General features: G+C 40.1%; 1 protein-coding gene across 2 annotated transcripts in view; it reads left to right on the top strand.

The window, feature by feature from the left end:
- GPBP1L1 (GC-rich promoter binding protein 1 like 1) overlaps window positions 1-24,218 on the top strand; it is a 59,153-nt gene that overhangs the window by 800 nt on the left and 34,135 nt on the right. The window lies entirely within an intron of this gene.

Below are 24,218 nucleotides of genomic sequence, written 5' to 3'. Positions count from 1 at the left end.
GGGGATCTTGAGTCGTTCCGGCGCGGGGCTCCGCCCGGTGCCCAACCAACCGGCTGTTGAAACTAGTTGAAGGAGGCTCTCACACAGGTGGTTGGTGTCGGTCGGCCTGGGGTGGGGCAGAGAAGCCGAGGGGCCAGCGGTCCTGTAGGTCGGATGGGGCACCTCCCTCCGCGCGAGGAGCTTTGCAGTCGAGTGTCGCCGCGGCTTTGCCCGAGCGCTCCTACTTCAACTTTGGTCTTCGGGTCGGAACGCTCACCTGCGGCTCTTTGGCTCCTGTCCAGGCGTTCCGGCTTGTCGGTGGTTGAGTGGCTTGGTTTACGGGTTTCTTTTTCTTTCCTCCCTGAATTAGAGCCAAGGGCTTTTGTTTTCCAACGAAGGAAAATTTAAGAGGAAAAAATCGTGTAAGTCAACTGTGGGGCAACTGAGGGGAAAAGAAGAGCTTCAACCACCAACGTTTAGGTTCTTGGTTTCGAGGTGTTTTCTTTGATTTAGATTAAGTCGGTATCCAGCACCTACAGATTGCCTCCCTCCCCCGAAAAAAAGCTGGTCGATCTTGAAGAGTTTTAAGGAGGATTTTTTTCTGTTTTAAATCTACCTCTCTCCACCCCCGTGAAATTCAAAAGAAAGGCTGAATCTAAAATGGCTGTAGCTTGGGGAAGTGCCCTAAGCTTCGGTAACTTAAATACGTTACCGTGTCTTAAATTTTTGGTTGTTTCACTTATGAGGACAGCAACTGAATCTTTTGATATTTTGGTCTTCCTGCAATTGCTGTCTTGTCTTGAAGAGTCCTTTTAGGTGAAAACAAAGGTGAGGCTAAAGAAGTTTGCTTACTCCAAAAGTTTACGTAAGAGTGGGTGCGGTTTTGTGTGTGGGGGGGTGTGTTTTGTGGTTGCTTATAGTTTTGAAATTGTGCTAGGATGGTAATTTTATCAGCCAACTTTGTGCTCTGAGGTTGGTTTGCATTATTTGTCGAAATACGCTCTTAACGTTGATACTTATTGCTTACCAGGAAAAAAAAAAAGTTAATCGTGGTTCATGTTTTAGTTTAGTAACAAGTCACACGTTTCTTTGTAAATCCCATCCAAAAGTAAAGTGATTGGTAGTCTTCAAAAGACTTAGATTTGTAATTTGGCGGACTTCTGGCCTTTTCTGTGTAATATTTGAAAAGGAATCAGAGTGCTCTTAAGTTTAGGACATTTATTGCAATGGTGAGACAAGTGAAAACGAACTTTAGATGTGGAGCTCCTGATTGTTGTGCCCTTTCAAGCAAAAGGCTGTCTTTTTGTTTGCCTTTTTTTTTTTTTTTTAAACCATTAGATCCAGAAGTTTAACTGAAAACACAAAGGCATACAATGGAAACCAAGAACAGATAACTTCAGTGTTTGGGAAGGTGCTTCACTTTCAGGTGCAATCTCTCTAAAAGATAAAAATAATGAAATCCTAGTTGTGAATGAGAACTTGGGAATTAATAGTAAAATAAGCTGTCATCTTCCCTGGGGAGTCAGTTTCACTTTACCTTCCTACATTCTTTCAACACACAAGTTTATCTTTGTTAGTTCCCCTGGGATTTTTTTGTTTTTAAATTATTTTGTTGATTTTATAGGAAAAACATTTGAAGTGCCCTATAGAAATAACAAGTCCATTGCTTTATTTTTTGCCATTTGCCTACTGAACCCATAAACTTGGGTACTCAAAATGGTTTGTACATGTTGATACATTTTTTTCGTTTGATTGTGGATAGTATCTTATCAGAGTTCTTGAAATGGGGGGTTGATGTTAGGAAGCCTTTTTATTTTGAACAAAATGCAACTCACCAGTTTTCTCATCAGTAGCTGCTTAAAAGCTTGGCTGAAGGGGGCACATGCAACCATTTTAATAAGTTTGGAATGATATGGAGTCTGGAACACATTTCTGTTTATAATTCATTTTTAAATTCTCAGTTAAAGATATAATACACAATTATGAATCATACTTCAACAGATTGCATATCTTTGTTTTATGGTTAATTTGTAAGTACTTGGTAACAGTGATAACAAATGTGCACGGACCTAAGCAATCTGTTTCTAAGTCATTAATCATTATGGGTGCTGTCTTTATGAAAATAAGACTATTGGAAAGGTGAAAGGCACAACAATTTTAAAGGATCCCAATTAAAAGAATACTTAATGGAAAAGGTAAATTTTGCGGTGGGTTGTTTATGGTTTTTCAAATAGATGGGAGGAAAAATCTAGGTAGCACATTGATATCATGTTTCCTCACATACCACTATAGTTGCCATTGTTTGGAATTTAATATTTGGTATGCTGAGACCTAGTTATCCAGGTCGTTTCTAAATCAGACTCTGATTTTTATTTCCCATTGAAATCTGCTCCAAAACAAAACTGGCTACAATCAGACTTGAAGAGTAGTTCTGTAAGAATAATCTGAACTTATTTTGTCCAGGGGTAATCTTAACTAAGGAGGTAAAATATTGCTAATGTTACGTAATATGAATTTTTATAGGTGATTTCAAATATACTGGGCAAACATTTCAAGAAGTCAAATAGCTCTTTTCCTTTACTAAAGCAATCAGCTTTTTCTCTTTCTCATTTCAAGAAAAGCTACAGGCTCTACTGTGGTGCCAGTTTTGGTGTGCTAAAGGCTAGAAATGCCTAAATAACATAAAACATTTTGTCAACAAAGAACTTAGTTTAACAGATAAGTGGACAGTGTTACAGGATGACAAACATAGAAAGCTGTCTTTCTTAAAGAAGTTGGCTTTTAACATACTCATTATGTTTACCTTCCTTTTCTGTGATAAAACTGCTTTGCCTTATGTTAACCAGATATCAGGCTAGAGAATCACCAGCATGAACAAAGTTTTAGTACACTTTTCTGAACAGTAGGTCTATTTATGTGGAATATATTTTGCTTTCAGAAAAATCAAATTCATTTAAGTTGAGCTATACTTCAGATTTCAAACTCTTGTTTCTGCTGATTGTAAGTTTAAATTTCATTATATAAAAAACTCTCTTCTGAATTATTGCTACCTTTGAAGTATATTGAAAAGTTGTTTGGGGGGGCTCTTTGGCTAGTTAATTAAAAGGTAGAGCCATTTCAGTGTTCCTGCTATATGTTTATGAATTATTAGCTCTACTTTTTAATTAGTCTTACAAGGTCTGATGGAAAGGGTAGTTTATTGTGGGCTTCATAAGCTAGAGGCTGTAATAGAGTCCAATATATATAATCTCCTTCTTCAAAATACTTTTTAGAAATAGATATTAACCCTTCTACAGTGAGTGTACAGAGGTTCCAAGAAGTTAAGTAATTTACATAACATAATGAGAAATCTGGATTCAGGGAGCTTTCCCTGATTCTAAAGCTCAGTTTCTACCACATCATATAGAGAGATGGTATGGTAATTAAGGGCCTCAACTATACAGCCTGGATTTGAATCTCTGCATTGCCATTTACTGCTTGGTGACCTTGGGAGAGTTTAAAGTGAACTTTGTGCCTGTTTCTTCCTTTGTTAAATGGGGGATAATAGTAACTTCTCACAGGATTATTGTGGCAAATAAATAAAATACTATTTGTAGAGTTCTTAAAACAATGTACTTCATAATTGTTAAAGAAACTGTATAAAATTGTCTTAATGAATGTCCTTTTACCAATCAAATGAAATTCATTAAAATCTGAACATTGTTGCACATGGAGGTTCTTATTTTTCTTTCTTGGGTATTATTTTTCTGTTCATTTTTCTAGTTTATTTGAATCAGAATCCAGTTCCCACTACTATAACTGGCATTCTTTCAAACCTCTTAATTTGTATGTTTCTTCTGTGTGTTTTTTTCCCTTGCACTTTGTTGAAGAAGCCAGTTTATTTATCCTGCACAATTGCCACATTTGAGATTTTCCTGAATTCCTGTAAATTGGCATTTGGATATTGAGGCTTACATTGAGATTTGATGGAGGTGGGGAGGAGAAGACTAACTTCATAGGTGATTTGTGCATTTGGTTTTGTTTTTTTTTTTCTGGTTTGTTCAGTGGTTCTCATGTATCATTTACTTAAAATTTCTCTGTTGAACAGCACAGAGTAGTTAGAAGAGTTATTTACCCTCCTTTGTTATGCATGTAAAATGGAGTGTTAGGTTTGCCAACTTAGAATACTAACTTTTCCAGGCAGTGTTTTTCCTGTCCTTTTTTTCTTCATAGTTTGCATTTTTGTATAAAAATTGAGCCGAGTATCCTGGGTTTGCAGTGGTTTTGTTTTCTGATTTTGGTTACTGGTGAGTAGTTTTCTTAACCTATTTGGTTTGAAAATTTTTCTTATCAAAACTGTTTTTCCCAGGGCACCTGGGGGGCACAGTTGGTTGAGCATCAGACTCTTGGTTTCAGCTCAGGTCGTGGATCTCTGGGTCCTGAGGTTCTGCGCTCTTGAGGAGTCTGCTTGAAACTCTCTCTCCCTCTCCCTCTGCCCCTCCCCTCTGCACTCTCTCTCAAATAAATAAATTTTTTTTTAAGATTTTATTTATTTATTTGGCAGAGACAGAGCAGGAGAGCACAAGCAGTGGGAGTGGCAGAGAGGGAGAAGGAGAAGCAGGCTTCCCGTGGAGCAGGGAGCCCGATGCGGGGCTCGATCCCAGGACCCTGGAATCATGACCTGAGCCGAAGGCAGTCACTTAACCAACTGAGCCACCCAGGCACCCCTGAAATAAATAAATCTAAGAACAAAACACTTTTTCCCCTATTGCTTATGCCCCCCTCCCAACGCCCTTAAGCGTTTTATTCTTAACACCTATTGACCTTCTCCCGCCACACCCCAGGGGAAAACATCCAAGCATATTCTTAACACTACCAATATTCACCATTTTTTTTTAAAGATTTTATTTCTTTATTTGAAAGAGAGAGAGAGCACGAATGGGGGATAGGTGCAGAGGGAGAGGGAGAAGCAGACTCCCCGCTGAGCAGGGAGTCCGATGCGGCCTCCATCCCAGGACCCTAGGATCATGACCTGAGCTGAAGGCAGATGCTTAACCAACTGAGCCAACCAGGTGCCCCTATATTCACCATTTAATCATCAACTTTCCAACAGTCCCCAAATTATAGATAAAGATTTGAAGCAAAAAGAGGTGGAGTGACTTTCCCAAAGTTACACAGCTAGTCCATGGCAGAACTAGCTAGATCTAGTCTGCTCTTCTACCTTAAAAGTAATGTTTGGATTGAGGGGTGCCAGGGTGGCTCAGTCATAAAGCATCTGCCCTCGGCTCAGGTCATGATCCCAGTGTCCTGGGATTGAGCCCCGCATCGGGCTCCCTGGAGCCCGCTTCTCCCTCTTCCACTTCCCCCTGCTTGTGTTCCCTCTCTCCCTGTCTCTCTCTCTGATAAATAAATAAAATCTTAAAAAAAAAAGTAATGTTTGTGTTGAAAGCAAAGTTTATGCTTGAGAAGAGATTTTTAGAAATGCTTGTAAGTAAAATGAACGTGAAGTAAAAATGTATGTCTGGTGATACAGTGTTCACTGTTACACCTCTCAGTTATAAAAATGATGTATAGTTTTTTAGATGTGACAAAAAGTTTGTTCCCTGTTAGGGAACTGGAGCCTTTCAGGGTCAGTGTAGCTGCAAATATTTGATAAAAGTTATCACTACTGAATGGCTTGTTTGTAGTATAGTTGATACAGTGACTTTTGGAGCAAATGCTTTAAAACCATTTTTGCTGGTTCTGAAACCTTAGTTTCAGGTATTTGCATAAATCTAATGCACTTAGTTACCTCAGTCTTACAGCCAGAATTTAATGTGTCAAATTGCATTAGGTAATAAATTTCTATAACATACTATTCTTACTTGGAACTCCTGATTTAAGTAAATTCCCTTTTTTTCAGTGGGTTAGTGAATGTTTAGTTATGGCTGCAGCAAGTGTTCATGACTGTTGAATGACACAGTATTGGAAAGGAGATTACCTGAAAAAGGTTAATAAATTTTACTCTTGAAAAATTTTGCATTTTGTGAAATTACTTTCAGGAAATGTTTTTTGGAACAATGAAGCAGAAGGTGGCACAATGATTAAAATTTATTACTGATGGTAAGACTGGCAAGATTCCTGTGTTGGACGTTCTAATTGGGTTTTAAAGTGACCTTTGTTGTTTCTTTTGACCATTTACCATTTTAACCCCTTTCGTATACTGCCTTTTTGTGAATCTTAGTAGGAGAGGAAGCTGGAAAGGCTGTGTGTATGTAACTTGATGTGTACACACATATACATACCTTATACATACAGTTTCTGTCCTGAACACCTGGCATTTGTGACCCAAGTTGTGCCAGTCACGGACACTTGACTGGGGACTTGGATCTGGAGTGAGAGATGCAGAGGAATCAAGGACAGTTCAGAATCCATTCCGTAGGCTTGTGTTATTAGCAGTGGCAGTGTTAGCAGGGCAGTTTCCTAAGCAACTCTTGCTGTGGTGTGACCTTGACTGGTGATTTTAGACTGCTTAGCTTTACTCGGTTTCTACATGTTTGCAAAGTCAAGGAGGCTCTCAGTCATTCTCTGAACTCCCAATATATTTCTGATAAATTCCTTTTCTGTTTATCTAAGTATAGTTTCTTTTTTTCAACCAAAGACCCTGATTTATAAAATTGACTTATATAATTTGCTCCTTCTAGAAGATTTTGTTTGTGACTGCCTCTATTAGGGTAGTCTCCTAACTCATGAAGTGAAAAATCTATATGAATGTATTTTTTAAAGACAATCTTGGACAAGAATTTTCCTTTTTCTCTACTCCCAATTTTTTAAAGCAGTAGTTGTCAACCTTTTAAAATTTAGCTGGAGTAAGGCCCGTGTACTGTTTATTAAAGTTCCCGATGTGACTTTCTGTCTTTTAAAGATTCTTTTATTATTACAAAAGCAGTATTATGCTAGATAGAATATTAGGAAATATACATATGCAAAAGTAAAAATATTCTCCTCATCCAGAAATCACTACTGTAACTTGTGGTGCACTTTTTCCAGATCTTTCTCTAAGCACATATATGTAGGTTTTTATTTTTATTTTACTAAAATGAGATTAACTTGCAACTTGCTTTTTTTTTTTTAAAGATTTTATTTATTTATTAGAGACACAGCGAGAGAGGGAACACAGCAGGGGGAGTAGGAGAGGGAGAAGCAGGCTCCCTGCCAAGCAGGGAGCCCAATGCGGGGCTTGATCCCAGGACCCTGGGATCATGACCTGAGCCGAAGGCAGACACTTAATGACTGAGCCAGCCAGGCACCCCGCAACTTGCTTTTTAGTTGGTGATACCCATTCTTTAGTGTGAATAAATGTTTATTTCTTCTAATATCCAGGTGCAGTTTAAATTCCCCCAGGGGCCCTTGGGTTGTTCAGGCGGTTAAGCATTTGACTCTTGGTTTCAGCTCAGGTCTTGATCTCATGGGTCACGGAATTGGGCTCCACGCTCAGCAGGGAGTCTGCGTGAACATTCTCTCCCTCTGCCCGTCCTCCCCGCCCTCAAATAAATAATCTTAAAAAAAAATAAAAATGCATAAGTGAATTCCCCCAGGTGATAGCTATTCAGTACTAGCTAGCTATTCAATACTAGTATCTGATCCAAGACCTTGTTACATATAACACTTTAATTTCCTTATGTCTCTTTAATCTAGCATAGTCATTTTTCAGTGACACTGAGTTTGAGACTGCTCTATCTGTCCTGAAATGGTTTTGTACAGTTGTGTTCTGTGTTGTCATTTAGTTTGTCCCTTTAATTCTTATATTTTTCTCTAAGGTGTACATCTAAAAATTTGATAGATTCACATCAAAACATTTTTGGCCAGAATACATTGTAGATATATCATTCTGCATTTTATTTATAAAACATGTAATACCCGTTGACCTACTTTCACAGTGCTAAGATTGAGCCTTAGATTAAGGTGATAGTAGTCTGATCCATATATTAAACAGTGAGTCTTCTCTCCTTGCAACAAGAAAATAATTTGCATGGGGTTACTTTGCATTAGAAGTTCCCAGTCCCTTATCAGTCATTGTCCTAATTTTTTTAAGACAGCTTTATTGAGATATAATTTACATAATCTAAAATTCACATTTTTTTAAAGATTTTATTTATTTGAGAGAGCAAGCATGAGCAGGGGGAGGGGCAGAAGGAGAGGGAGAAGCAGACTCCCCGCTGAGCAGGGAGCCCGATGCAGGGCTCCATCCCAGGACTCTGGGATCATGACCTGAGTCAAAGGCAAACACTTAACCATCTGAGCCAGCTGTTCTTTTTTATGGCTAAATAATAGTCTGTGTGTGGTGAGGGTGGCACATTTTCATTCTTTTCTTTTTTGAGATTATTTATTTTAGAGAGTGGGAGAGCAAGCAACGGGGAGGGGCAAAAGGAAAGGGAAAGAGAAACTTAAGCAGACTCCTGCTGAGTGCGGAGCCAGATGCAGGGCTCCATCTCACAACCCTGAGATCAAGGCCTGAGCCGAAACCAAGAGTTGGACACTTAACCGACAGTGCCACCCAGGCTCCCCTCTGTATCCATTCATCCATATGTGGACACTTGGGTTGTTTTCATATCTTATCTAAGTCTTTGGGTTGTCTTTTCACTTTCTTGAGGGTGTCTGTCTTTTAAAGCACACTTTTTTTTTAAGTTTTATTTATTTAATCTCTACACCCAACATGGGACTCAAACTCAACGACCCAGAGATCAAGAATCACACACCCTTCTGAGCGCACCAGCCTGGCGCCCCTGAAGCACAAACATTTTTAATTTTGATGATATCTAATTGATCATTGCCTAACCTAAGATCACAAAGATTTACTTACGTTTACTTTTAGCTCTTACATTCAGGCCTTTGATCCACTTAAAGTTAAATTTTTTTTTTAAAGATCTTATTTATTTACTTGAGAGAGAGAGAATGAGAGAGAGCTCACAAGCAGGGGGGAGGAGCAGAGGGAGAAGCAGATTCCCCGCTGAGTAGGGAGCCTGATGCAGGACCCAATCCCAGGACCCTGGGATCATGACCTGAGTTTAAGGCAGATGCCTGAGCCATCCAGGCACCCTAAAGTTAATTTTTTTAAAAGCTTTATTTATTTTAGAGAGGGAGAGAGAGAGCACAAGTGAGCTGGGGGAGAGAAAGAATTCTGAAGCAGATTTCAAGTGCGAGTCCGATACAGAACTCGATCCCAGGACCCTGAGATCGTGAGGTGTGGAGCCTGCTTAAGATTCTCTACCCCTCCCCCCCATCCCATCCCACCCCCCAGCTTATGGGTGCTCTCTCGGGGGGGGGTAGGAGGGGGAGCTTTTTTTTTCCTTTTTTAAAAGATTTTATTTATTTGAAAGAGCATGAGCAGAGGGAAGGGCAGAGGGAGAGAGAATGTGTTTTTGAGAGAGAGAGAGAGAGGGTGCATGTATGCACAGTACGGAGTGAAGGGGCAGAGGAGGAGGGAGAGAGAGAATCCCAGGCAGGCTCCACACTCAGCACAAGCCTAACACAGGACTGATTCCCACGACCCTGAGATCACCACCCAAGCTGAAACCAAGAATCAGTCGCTCAACTTACTGAGCCACCCAGATGCCCCAAGCCAAAACCAAGAGTCAGCAGCCTGGCTGCTTAACCAACTGAGCCACCTAGGTGCCCCTGAATGTGATTTCTAAGACTGTCGTATATGGTTTGTTATATCAGCGCCACTCACTTCTTTGAATTCTTTCAGTTGGCTCAACCAACTGAGCCAACCAGGCGCCCACAAAAAGGTGTTTTTATTAAAGCATGGGGACAAGACCCATGGGCAGAAAGAGCTGCCAGTTTTTACAACTTTTTTAATTTTGTGAGCTTCATCAGTTTTGTTTATGTGTATCTAACCATTTCCTGCTATGCAGTATTGTACAAATATACCACAATTTAATCATTATCCTGTTGGTGGACATTTAGTGATTTAATTTTTTGTCTATTGTATACAGTGCTATAGTGAACAGTTTTATATTTTTTGTGTGGTGTTCATGTGTGATTAAAATTAGTGGTCAGGGTGCCTGGGTGGCTCAATTGGTTGGGCCTCCGACTCTTGATTTCGGCTTGGGTCGTGGGATCCAGCCACACATCAGGCTCTGCACTTAGCAGAGAGTCTGCTTGAGATTCTCCCTCTCTGTCTGCCCGCCCCCCAAAAAATAAATAAATCTTTTTTAAAAAATGGTGGGTCACAGAGGTTGCACAACTTCTTTATATTTGCCAAACTTTTCCAAAGTGGTTGTATGGGTTTACAGTCCCATCAGCAATATATAAGAATTTCTTGTTCACTTTACATGTTTACCAACACTTGATAGTTCAGAATTTGTTTTTGCCAGTTTGGTAGGTGTAAAATAGTATGTCATGATTTGACTCAGGTTTTAAAAGTATGAATTTGTGATTAATTCAAAGTAATGTTTTATATCATGCTTTATATTATTTCAGTAGAGCATTTGCATATCACATGCATATCTCTTATGGGCAAGGTAATCTGTTAAATATCTAGTTATGGTTTTTGACAGAAATAACTTTGTTGTCATTGAGTTTATGTACTAGAAATAGATTTTGTGTTGTTGTTTATTGGACCCTAATCATATAATAGCAGACATCACTTATCCATATTAATAACCATGGAATTAAGTATTTTCTTTTTTTTTTTTAAGATTTTATTTATTAATTTGACAGAGAGAGAGAGCGAGAGCAGGAACACAAGCAGGGGGAGTGGGAGAGGGAGAAGCAGGCTTCCCGCCAAGCAGGGAGCCTGATGTGAGACTCGATCCCCTGGGATTATGACCTGAGCCAAAGGCAGACGCTTAATGACTGAGCCACCCAGGCGCCTGGAATTAAGTATTTTCTTAACAGACAGAAATGCTCTAGTGGAAAAAAGTCTTTTTTCGTTGTTGTTTATAAAAATGCATTTAATACAGCAAAGCAAAATACTTGAAAAGTAACTTTTAAAAATTAAGTAGAGAGAAAACAAGGTAAATGCTGGTGTTAGGTAAGCTTACATAAAGCATGCCTTAAGTTCCATACATAGATGTTCTAGGGACAACCACACGTGTGTCTCAAAGCTTCCTAGCCATCAATGCCTGGCTTTCTACTGGTCTGACTGGATCCAGAGAGGAGTCTGCAAAGTCTATGCTGCAGTGTACAATATAGTAGTCACTAGCCGCATGCAACTATGGCATGTGAAATGCAGTTAGTGGAAAAAATCTTAGAGGTGTCCTGTATCCCTTTTTAGTACATTGAAAGACATGCTCAAATTTTATGTCCTTTAGAAATTCTTAGGTAGGGGGTGCCTGGGTGGCTCAGTCGTTAAGTGTCTGCCTTCGGCTCAGGTCATGATCCCAGGGTCCTGGGATCGAGCCCCGCATCGGGCTCCCCGCTCTGTGGGAGGCCTGCTTCTCCCTCTCCCACTCCCCCTGCTTGTGTTCCCTCTCTCGCTGTGTCTCTGTCAAATAAATAAATCTTTAAAAAAAAAAAGAAAGAAATTCTTAGGTAGGAATTTGTCTTCTCTAAAACTAAAGTACTTAAATACTAAGGTAGAAAATGACTTTGGGCTCTTTCCTGTCTGAAGTATCAACATGAGGATGGATTAAAGATGAACTAAGCAATGCACCAGTAACCCTGGTATTCTCCTTATTGAGGACTTAAGGAGGAAAAATTGATGTGCAGACAGTTAGGAAGCGATTATAGACTATGTAGGGTGACTCAGTCCTTTAGATGAAGTGAAAGTGGTAGGCTAAAGACCTTATTAGTTTTCTTTTCAAATCCTGGGATTTGTTTGTTTGTTTGTTTGTTTATGCAATCTCCATTCCTAACAGGGGGCTCAAACTCATGACCCTGAGATCAAGAGCTGCATGCTCCACTGACTGAGCCAGCCTGGTGCCCCTCAAATCCTGAGATTTAGAAAGGACTTATTAAAGCCAGTGAATATATGAAGATATACATAGGTATAGGCTTGGGCTCTGCAGTTTAAGTAATGTTCAAGGAGAGGTTTTAACAGTAAGATAAAGGAAAATACCAATTGATGAAATTGTCAACATCTCTTAAAAAAAGAAGTTATTATTTAATGGGTATGCTATCTGTACTAAAAAATTATCCCATTTGCTATTAATCCCTACCCAAGTGTGCCCTGTTTGTAGGGGAGATAAATACATAAACAGGTAAACGTAATGCATTGTGATAGATGCTTGAGTATAGGTATATGTGTGATAAAATGCTTCATGAAGTGCCACTTAGAGATGAGAAGTGCCTGGGTGGCTCAGTGGTTAAGCGTCTGCCTTCAGCTCAGGTCATGATCCCAGGGCCCTGGGATCGAGCCCCGCATCGGGCTCCCTGCTCCGCGGGAAGCCTGCTTCTCCCTCTCCCACTCCCCCTGCTTGTGTTCCTGCTCTGGCTCTCTCTCTCTGTCAAATAAATAATAAAATCTTAAAAAAAAAACACAAAACCCTGCTTTAAAAAAAAAATGAGTGAGACAGTGAAGAAATTACAGAGAAACAAAGTGCTGTATCAAAGCTTTTAAGTAGCCATTACATTTACAGGGCAAAAGGAAAAAGTAGTAATCACAGGGATCATAGGGAGAGGACCATGGTATCTTAATGCATCGGTTGCCACTCACGCTGCTCTGAGAATTATTTCACCAGTTCTTTATGAAGAGTATACGTGTAAGGATGCCAACTTGTTTTTTTCTTAAGGTGAGCTGTCCTTTTTTCCCCAGATTTGTCTGTCTTCTACAACATTTATTGCCTTTTCTCTTATGAAGTGGTATTAGGATTTTTTTAAAATGTTTTGCTTATCCAAATAAAATTTACAACCAGTATCAACCCTTGAAACATACTTTGAAATTTTATATAGCTTTCTGCAGTCCACCAATGAAAACTGCTGGTCTAGTGATGTAATGTGATGGAAACCATGAGAAGGCATTTTAAGAGGGGATTGGCAGGGCACCTGGGTAGCTCAGTCAGTTAAGCATCTGACTCTTGGTTTCAGCTCAGGTCATGATCTCAGGGTTGTGAAATCGAGACCCACATCAGGCTCCATGCTAGGTGTGGAGCCTGCTTAAGATTCTCTCTCTACGCCTCCCCCCCCATCCCATCCCACCTCCCAGCTAATGGGTGCTCTCTCGGGGGGGGGGGGCGTAGGAGGGGGAGCTTTTTTTCCCCTTTTTTTAAAGATTTTATTTATTTGAGAGAGCATGAGCAGAGGGAAGGGCAGAGGGAGAGAGAATTTTTTTTTTTTTGAGAGAGAGAGAGAGAGGGTACATGTATGCACAGTGCGGAGTGAAGGGGCAGAGGAAGAGGGAGAGAGAGAATCCCAGGCAGGCTCCACACTCAGCACAAGCCTAACACAGGACTGAGTCCCATGACCCTGAGATCACCACCCAAGCTGAAACCAAGAATCAGTCGCTCAACTTACTGAGCCACCCAGACGCCCCAAGCCAAAATCAAGAGTCAGCAGCCTGGCTACTTAACCAACTGAGCCACCTAGGTGCCCCTGAATGTGATTTCTAAGACTGTCGTATATGGTTTGTTATATCAGCGCCACTCACTTCTTTGAATTCTTTCAGTTATTTACCAAGAATCATTTCACAGTCATCAAAAATTATTTTTAGTGATCTCTTAGCTGAGAACTAGGTTATATCCTTTTTCAGTTCTGTGAAATACAGGCATACCTTGTTTTATTGCACTTCACAGATACTGCGTTTTTTTCAAATTGAAGATTTATGGCAACCTTGTGTTGAGCAAGTCTTTTGGTGCCATTTTTCCAACAGCATTTTCTCACTTCTTGTCTCTCTCTCACATTTTGGTAATTCTCACAATATTTCAAACTTTTTCTTTTTTTTCTTTTAAAGATTTTATTTGAGAGTACGTTCATGAGAGAGAGTGTGCCAGGACTCTGGGATCATGACCTGAGCCGAAGGCAGACTCTTAACCAACCGAGCCATGCAGGCGCCCCTATTTCAAACTTTTTCGTTATTACTATATTTGTTATGGGTGATCTGTGATCAATGATCTTTGATGTTACCATTGTAATTATTTTGGGGCATCACTGAGATGGCAAACTTAATAAATGTTTGTTCTGACTGCTCCCGTTTCTCTCCCTCCCCTCAGGCCTCCCTATTCCCTGAGACACAACAATGTTGAAATTAGGCCAGTTAATAACCCCACAATGGCCTCTGAGTGTTCCTGTGAAAGGAAGAGTCGCAGGTGTCTCACTTTAAATCAAAAGCTATAAATGATTAAGCATGTGGGGAAGGCAAGTTTAAAGCTGAGACAGGCCAAAAGCTAGGCCCCTTGAGCCAAACAGTTAGCCAAGTTGTGACTAAAGGAAAAGTTCTTGAAGAAAATTAAAAGTGCTACTGCAGTGAATGCATGAATGTCAAGAAAGTGGAATGGCCTTATTGCTAACATGAAGAAAGTTTGAGTGGCCTGAATAGAAGATCAGACCAGCCATAGTAACATTCCCTTATGCCAAAACCTGATCCAGAGCAATACCCTAACTCTCTTCAATTCTCTGAAGGCCGAAAGAGGGGAGGAAGCTGCAGAAGAAAAGTTCAAAGCCAGCAGAGGTAGGTTCATGAGATTTGAGGAAAGAAACCATCTCTGTAACAGAAAAGTGCAAGGTGAAGCAGTAAGTGCTGATGTAGAAGCTGCAACAACAATCCAAGTCAGGACCCTCCAGCAGCAAAAAGATTATGACTAGTTGGAAAATCAAATGATGGTTAGCATTTTTTAGCAATACAGTGTTTTTAATTAAGCTATATGTACATTATTTTTTAAGCATAATGCTATTCACACTTTATAATACAGTATAGTGTAAACAACTTAGGTGTACCATGAAACCAAAGAATTCATTTAACTAGTTCTGTGGTGATACTTGCTTTATTGTGGTAGTCTGGAACTGAATCTATAATATCTCCAAAGTATGCCTGTACACAGACTGTAAACTACCTGATCTGTTTAATGATTTGTCACCCAGTCATTAAATTTGTCAGTTTCTAAGAGACCCAAAAGCCTTTTCTAAAGAAGGCTTACCAAATGACTATATCTATTACTCTTGTACTTACAGGAACTTTATGAAGCTAAAATCAAACACAAGACTGGTTAAAAATTAGACACTGCATATTTTTGGATTTTCCCATAGATTTTTTAAAATTTATATTAGAGGGGCACCTTGGTGGCTCAGTCAGTTGAGCGTCTGATTGTTGAGTTCCACTTGGGTTGTGATCTCAGGGTGGTGAGATCAAGCCCTGCATCGGGCTCCCCACTCAGTGTGGAGTCTGCTTGGGATTCTCCCTCTTCACCCTGCCCCCACCCCACGCATGTTTTCTCTCTCTAAAATAAATAAATAAAATTTTTAAAAATATTAGAGCCAAACCTCAGTGGTGAAATGGAAGTAACTTTTGAATTATTGCATCTAGTGCAGGTAGAAATGGAAATTTCATTTCGTGGTTGAAAATGTGCTTATAATTATGTTTTAGAATTAAAATGGGATGTCCACATCTGAGGGGAAGAAATTACTGGAATTAAATGAAGTGGTTTTTGTTTTTATTAAGTTTAAGGCGTTATAGCCTAGATTGCATTTCAGGACCGCTTGTCCTACCTAACATATAGATGTAGGTGTTCTGTTTTTAAGAGTGTGATTTATTTTGCTAGGAACTTTTTGAAACAGTAGAATTCACAAAGTCACTTTATATTAAGCAAATAAGTGTATGGTAGGAATGAGTAAATGTGCATTGAAATGTTTGACAGTGAACGAAAGATTTGCACTTAAAAATGAAATCCTTCAGCAAAAGTTAATTGAAATGTTTCTTCATGTCCTGAATACGTAGTCAAGAAAATGTAATATAGGGAGGCCTGGGTGGCTCAGTCAGTTGCGCGTCTGCCTTCGGCTCAGGTCATGATCCCAGTGTCCTGGGATGGATTCCTGCATTGGGCTCCTTGCTCAGCAGGGAGCCTGCTTTTCCCTCTGCCTGCCACTTCCCCTGCTTGTCCCCCACCCCCGACAAATAAATAAAATCTTTTTAAAAAAAGGTAATATAAACCCCCAACATATGTTTAATATATTTCTTTTTTTAAAAAAACACGTTTTCAAAGTTTATGATATGTTCCTTTTATTCAGATATATAACATTGATCTCTTGGAAGTAAATTTGGACCTTCTCACCCTCAACAACTTAGAACCGTGTGAAATGTAAAACTGGGACATGTTCTTGGTGTAACTTGGACACAGTTTTAGACACACTTCAACAAGTCCTCACTGAGCTTCACAAAAGATTGGTTTTCCCAGCATGCTTTACCAGGAGCATTACTGAGTCTGTTAACTACATGAAATAATGCTCTATACCTTATCCACATTTTCTATGCTTGTCATATTTGCTTTCAGAAGCAAAGCATTCTTTGATATTAGTAAGGGGTCCGAGATGAGATCATTAAACAGAAATTCCTGTCATGACACTTGACAATTAAAATACTCCAACATGAATTAAAAGACTTTATTTTTCTTTTTAATACACTTAAGGTGGTATATCATAGTAAGATGGGTGAGAAGGGGAAGGGCACTTTTGAACCAGGGAGATGGGAAAAAAGAACCAACATGATTCCTTGACTACAGGTGCCTTCTCAGATCAGTTTTATTTTTTATGTTTTTAAAGATTTATTTATTTAATTTTAGAGTGAAAGCACATGTGAATGGTGGTAGGGGGTGGGGGTGTTCTCCAGCAGACTTCTTGCCAAGCACGGATCCGAATGTGGGGCCTAAGACCGTGACCCGAGCTGAAACCAAGTCGGACACTCAACCAACTCAACTACCCAGGCTCAGATCAGTTTTAAAGAAGTGAGCATAGAAGTGGAAGGTAGGGAAGTTCCTTTCAAACTCTTCAAATCCACTTACCCCTTTTAGCTGGTCATTTGGCATAAGCCTGATAATCTTTTGCAGAAAGAACCCCTTGTGGCTTCTTTGCTTTCTTTTCTCAGCTAGATGTGAATATGGCAGGTCCTTGGAGCTTCATGGCTCAGTAGTACATGTTTTGAATTATTTTCCCTATAATGGAGTTGGATTTATGGGTCCTGTTCTTTTAGGATTCTCATGGCTAAGGACATGAGATTGAAGTTTTATTAAGATGAGGAGCCATGTGCTTACCAGCCACATTTCAGTGTGTGTTTTTTTCTTAGCACAAAAAGGTATTATTTTTCAAGTCTTTGAGTTTTGCCTGGAAGCCAGACTTGGCTAACACAAAGAGAGGGGTACAAAAAGAAAGGCAAAAAAAACCCATATTTACATTAATTAACATCCCTATTTAGTACACTTGCTCCATAAGACTCTAAGGAGTTCTGTTTTTCTGATCATAGGAATCATACTTTATGACTGGAGAATAAGAACCACAGTGTAATTCAGAAGGCAGTGAAGTTAGAAGACTTGGTTCCAGGCCTGACTTTACTGATGATTAGATGTGTTACCTCGGATAAGTCCCTTACCATTTTAGAGCCTGCCTTTGTTTGTTTTTTTTGTTTGTTTGTCGAGCTCTACACCCAGTGTGGGGCTTGAACGCACAACCCCAAGATCAAGAGTCACATGTTCTACTAATTGAGCCCACCAGGTGCTCCTGTCTCATTTTGTTGTTAACCTCCGGAATGGATGGCTAATCTGGCATCAGTGGGAGGAGAGAGGAAAGGGTAAAGTGTGTTAGGAGTTATATAGATCAGTGTTTGAAGAATTCTCCCGGAATAGTACTAAATAGTTCATCTGCCTTTGTGTTTAGTTTCATCCGTCCTTCAATTAAGAATCAATTAAAATGTGATGTTTCTCATGTTTTTATGTTTGGTTTATTAATCTTCAAAGCAACATGTGAAACAGTACAACTTTCATTCTAGAGGTAAAGAGACTGGGAGCTACCCATCAGATTTTGGAATTAGGACGTATCTGTGTTTCTTGGAGTTGTGAGGGAAAAGTAGTTTGCTATGGCCCAAGGAATAAATGGGTGAGAAGATGAAGACACTAAGGATACACTGCTTTTTATAGAAGTTTATTAAGACTGAAGGGACGGTGCCTGGGTGGTTCAGTTGGTTAAGTGACTGCCTTCGGCTCAGGTCCTGATTCTGGAGTCCTGGGATCGAGTCCCACATTGGGCTCCCCGCTCAGCAGGGAGCCTGCTTCTCCCTCTGATCCTCTCCCGTCTCATGCTGTTTCTCTCTCTCTCTTTCTCTCTCAAATAAATAAATAAAATCTTAAAAAAAAAAAAAGACTGAAGGGAAGTAAACATAATTACCTAGAGGGAAATACAGACTCTAGGAAGGGGTTTTGTTTAAAGCTGGGGGAGAGGTGGTTGTGGGGTTTTTTTTGTTGTTGTTAATTCAGGTGAAACCGGTGTAGCTAGAGGGTGAAGTTATCAGGAGTAGTAGATGGTGACACTGCTGGACTGTGAAGAAAATGATGGATTGAAATCAACATAGTGGTAAAGGGAGCCTAAGGTAGAAGAGCTTGAGGGAAAGTCCTTGGCAGGAACATTTACTCCTTGCATTACAAGCTTAATTATAAAGGATAAAATTAGATCATGTTGTGAAGTACTTTGTAGATTGCTAGGCATATATGAGCCCAAGGCGGATGCTTAACCAACCAAGCCACCCAGGTGCTCTCAGGTCAGATCTTGATCTCAGGGTTCGGAGTTCAAGCCCTGTGTTGGGCTCCATGCTGGGTGTGGAGCCTGCTTTAAAACATACACACACACACACACACACACACACACACACACACACACATATATTATTTAATAAAATGTTAATATGTGAATATAATACATATTTTATATATAATACATATTTTAGAAATCTTGATCTCGGGGCGCCTGGGTGGCTCAGTCATTAAGCGTCTGCCTTCGGCGCAGGTCATGATCTCAGGGTCCTGGGATCGAGCCCCACATCAGGCTCCCTGCTCGGCGGGAAGCCTGCTTCTCCCTCTCCCACTCCCCCCCTGCTTGTGTTCCCTCTCTCGCTGTGTCTCTCTCTGTCAAATAAATAAAATCTTAAAAAAAAAAAAAGAAATCTTGATCTCCCCTCCAGTTTAGTCTTGTGCAATGTTTTTTAAAGTTCTAAGGAAGTTTTAAGTGATGTATTTTTCCTTTCCATATTTCTCAGTAGTTTGCAGAAGCGCCTTCAATTAGTCACTCTAGAAAGATAGCCACAGGGCGCCTGGGTGGCTCAGTTGGTTAAGCGACTGCCTTCTACTCAGGTCATGATCCTGGAGTCCTGGGATCGAGTCCCGCGTCGGGCTCCCTGCTGGACAGGGAGTCTGCTTCTCCCTCTGACCCTACCCCCTCTTGTCCTCTCTCTTTCCTCAAATAAATAAATAAATAAATAAATAAATAAAATAAAAATCTTTTTTTAAAAAAAGAAGGAAGATAGGCACAGCTCCAAAAGTCATCACCAGAGAATAAAATTTTCCAAAAAATCACAAAGTAATTTCATTACAGAAACATTGACTAATAGGGAAGATAAAACAAAATGCCCATAGTTCCACCATCCTAATAAAACCATTATTGGCATTTTGTAATGTTTCTCTTTAATCTTTTGCTTCCAGAACAGGAATTTCTTTTTTGTCCTCTTTCATCTTTTATTTGTTCCCTTCTACTAAACACTCCCATTTGTCATCTATCTCCTCCCCACTAGATACTCTGCACATATGTGTATAGACCACACTCTTACATAACTTTACATACTCGGTGTCAGTATATATTCAGGATGGTGGATAAGTAGTTATGGGATATATGTCAGCTTTAGAACTTTCACACCAGTAGCAAAGCATTGCTGATTAATATTTCCTCTGCAATGACTGCCTCAACTGGGACTCTGCTAGAGATATTTGGAATTGAGAATTGATTGAAAAGATGGTATATAAGTGTCAGTTGGGAGCCTGGAATGTGCCTAGTGGGGTTTGAATAGGAACTGTTCATGTTTAAAATTGAGGTATTTTCCTTTGTGTCTAACAGCTTAATAACCTAATGGGTGATTCACCTCCTTGCCTTGAATTTCATGTTCTCTGTGGTTTAAACCAAAATTCTTTTTTTTTTTTTTTTTTTTAAGATTTTATTTGAGAGAGAGAAGTGAGCATGTGCTCAGGGGCGGGGGGTGGCGGGGGCAGAGGGAGAGGAACAAGCAAACTGTGTGCTCAGCGTGGAGCCCGACACAGGGCTCAATTCCAGGACCTGGAGATCATGACCTGAACCGGAATCAAGAGTCTAACGCTCAGTTGACTGAGCCACCCAGGTGCCCCTAAACCAAGATTCTTTTTTTTTTTTAAGATTTTATTTATTCATTTGAGAGAGAGCATGAGTGGAGGCAGAGGGAGAAGGAGAAACAGATGCCCCACTGAGCAGGGAGCGGATATGGGACTCGATCCGGGATCATGACCCAAGCCGAAGGCTGTGCTCAACCAACTGAGCCACCCAGGTGCCCCTAAACCAAGATTCTTAAGATAAAAATCATGCAGCAGTTATGTCTTGTTCATAAAAACCTATTACGTGGGTATTGTTATCGTACACTTATTACTGGGAGTTATAGGTATAGACCTTCATAAAAAAAAAATTCTGGGGGTTCCTGGCTTGCTTGGTTGGTGGAACATGTGACTCTTGGTTTCAGGTTGTGGGCCCCACATTGGGGTGTAGAGATTACTTAAAAATAAAATCTTAAAAAATAACTCTTGGAGTTACACTGAAGGAACAGTAACCAGTCAGCTTTTACTCCCTATATTAATGAATGATGTGATGGTCATCTGCATAGTTTGACAAGCTAGAAATGAGCCTATATTTCTCCTTTACACCCACCCCCATATCCCATCAGTTATGAAGTTCTGTTTATTTTTCTTCTTCCTAAATATTTTGTGAATTGGCTTCTTTTAATTTGTTTATATTAAAAGCTGGTCTTTTCTAGAGTGTGTCTTGCAGTCACTCCTGATTTTAAAAATCTCTAGCCTGGGCCACTGAACCATATCAAGGGATGGTACTTGAATTAGCTGTTCCTCTTGTGCAAGCTGGTCCAAACTTTAAGTCTGGGCCAAAGTGCTAACCGCCCTGTCCCAGTTCACTAACGAGGCATCTCTTTGCTAACCAAGAGCAAATTACAGGTAGAGATTCAGCTTCTCTTCTTCACCTGGGACCCTTTTGAAAAGGGGAGTTTCCTGATTCATATTTAAGAGTCTTTGCTGTATAACAATATATACAGGTCTGTTCAAGTTTTCTACTGTGCCAGATTTGCCAGGTAATAGAAATTATCTAAGATTTTCAAATTTATTAGCATATAAATTGCTCATGATACTGTTTTCCTCATATTTCTTAATCTGTTGTGTTTATGTCCCCTTTTTCTTTTCTTTCTTTTTTTTTTTTAAAGATTTTATTTATTTATTTGACAGAGAGAGACACAGCGAGAGAGGGAACACAAGCAGGGGGAGCAGGCGAGGGAGAAGCAGGTTTCCCGCAGAGCAGGGAGCCCGATGTGGGGCTTGATCCCAGGACCTTGGGATCATTACCTGAGCTGAAGGCAGACACTTAACGACTGAGCCACCCAGGCGCCTCTATGTCCCCTTTTTATGCTGTCTTTTTTATATGTATCTTTTTCCCCCAAGCAGTTTTACCAGTTTGTCTCTTATTACTCTTTTAATTATAAATTTTTAAAATTATCTCCATTTTTTCTTTCTTTTTTTTGCTTCTCTCCTGGCTTTTGGGGTTTTTTGGGGGGGGGGGTGTTTGATTTTGGTTTGCTTTGATTTTGGTTTTGGTTTTTTTGTTTGTTTTTTGAGAGAGGGAGAGAGATGACCTGAGCCGAAATCAAGAGTCAAAAGCTTAACCAACTCAGCCACCCGGCCGCCCCTTTAGTCTTTTTTTTTCTAAGTGTTCTTAAAGCTTATTTTCCATTAAGTACTGTTCCACCTATTGCAGATTTATTCATAGTGGTTTTTTGTAATTCTGCTTAAGTGTTTTGAAAGTTTCTTTATCAGCTCATCCTTTCTCCCACAGTAAGAAATCTGTCTCCTGTACTTTTCAGTACCCAGTATGTAACTAACTCCAGTTATTTCTTCTTCCCTTACATGAATTCCTTCCTTACCACACCCATACCTGTACAAAGCACTTTGCTGCATGGAAGCCAACTTGCTTGCCCTTGTCCTTCTGCCAGGAGCCTTCCTCATTCTACTTAGGCTCCTGCACCCTGAATTGGGCTGCCCTCCTACTCGGACACTTGCCTTATGTTTCCTAATGGGCTCTGACATCCTGCACTGGTCTACTGCCATACACACATTTCCCTGTCCTTCACCCTGCATGGGCATACTTCACATCCTGGTTAGGCCCCAGCACCGTGCTTTGTGCCTCTGCTGCCCATAGATCGTACCTTACTTGGCCCCACCTAATGGCTTTGGACAGGATCTCTTCAGGAAGGTGAAGGAGAGTGGGAACTTAAAGAGAAAAGTTATTTTCTAAGTTTAATACAGTATGGTTAGAGGACAAGGAATATTTTATCCTTTGGAACCAAGACTTTTAGCTAGTATAAGGTCAGCTTTTATGACTTCTATATGTGTTGAAGGAATATATGTACTCTGGGTGATTGATACGTGTCTATGTGTATGTATATGTATGTATTCACCTTATAAATTGCAAATCTTTTACTTTTTTATGCTTGCTCTGTTACTATTTTAAGTATTACAAGTATATAAAAAGTGTAGAGAATGGTGAACATGTGGCGATTGGGGGGAGCGATGCACCTGGAGAGAGCTCAGAAGCTCTTACACGTCTCACCTCACCCTAAGTATCTCTTACATCTGGCTGTTGATTCATGTTTTTTATCATATTCTTTAATAAACTGGTAAATGTTTTAAAAAAAGTGAAGACACGGGATGCCTGGGTGGCTCAGGTCATGATCCCAGGCTTCTGGGATTGAGTCCCACATCTGGCTCCTTGCTCAGCGAGGAGCCTGCTTCTCCTCTGCCTGCCACGCCCCCTGCTTGGGCTCGCGCGCGCGCTCTCTCTCTCCCTCTCTCTCTCTCTCTAACAAATCAATAAAATCTTCAGAAAAATGAAAAAGTGTAGACAACAAGTGAATAGCCATGTATCACTCACCTAAGAAGTAATGCATTACAGGCATGCCTGGGTGGCTCGGCTGGTTGAACGTCTGCCTTTGCCCAGGTCATGATCCCAAGGTCCAGGGATCGAGTCCCGCATTGGGCTCCTTGCTCGGTAGGGAGCCTGCTTCTCCCTCTGCCTGCCATTCCCCCTGCTTGTGCACTCTCTCTCTCTCTGACAAATAAGTAAAATCTAAAAAAAAGAAAATTCTAAAAGAAGGAAGGCATTACAGATGCAGTTGAAGCCACCAAGACCTCTTTTTTGATTCCTTTCCTTTCATTTCCCCACAGAGGTATTTACTGTCCCAAATTTGGTATTTCTTATTCCTGTGAACTTAAAACAGTAGATCAAGGCTGCCAATTTATTATATGAGAAATATCCTCCAAACTAGACTTTACCAATAGAGACCAGAATTGCCTACAGATGCAAGCCTCCTCTTACATCAAAAAACTTTGTAGCCCCTGGAAGAATGTTGGGAATTTGCCAAAGAAATATTTATGTCATCTCTTACAGTATATCTTAAGTCAGAGCCTAAGAGCTTAAGTCTCTCAGTTGATAACTAGATATCTGAAAAGGAAGGAATGCTATGACAAATGACTTGTTTTTAAAGATCTAGCTGTAGGGCGCCTGGGTGGCTATAAGCATCTGCCTTCGGCTCAGGTCATGATCCCAAGGTCCTGGGATTGAGTCCCTCATTGGGGAGCCTGCTTCTCCCTCTCCCTCTGCCTGCTGCTTCCCCTGCTTGTGTGCTCATGCTCTTTCTCATACTCTCTCTGTCAAAATAAATATTTAAAAAAAAAATAAAGATCTAGCTGTGGTATTAATTGATGACTGTGGTAATAAACAAGTTATATGGCTTTGTGATTACTTAGAGCAAGTTATTCACGTTTATGAGAGAAAATGTAAATCTAACAGACTCATTTGCATTTATGAATTACCTTTGATAGCTAATTACAGATGTGGTTATATAAAACAAACTCTGTCCAGGTGACTTGTCTAAAATCCTTTAAAAATTATTAAAAGAATTATAGCCAATTATGTTGTTGTTATAGGTGGTGACACATTAAATTAATGTCTAAATTGGACTTAAAATTTTTATTACTAGTACCTATTGACTGATAATTTGTATCTCATTT

The sequence above is a fragment of the Zalophus californianus genome, chromosome 4 (genome assembly GCF_009762305.2).
Source record: "Zalophus californianus isolate mZalCal1 chromosome 4, mZalCal1.pri.v2, whole genome shotgun sequence".
Classification (NCBI taxonomy): Eukaryota; Metazoa; Chordata; class Mammalia; order Carnivora; family Otariidae; genus Zalophus; species Zalophus californianus.
Note: the sequence above shows the minus strand (reverse complement) of the source record. Positions and strands in the feature narration are given on the sequence as shown.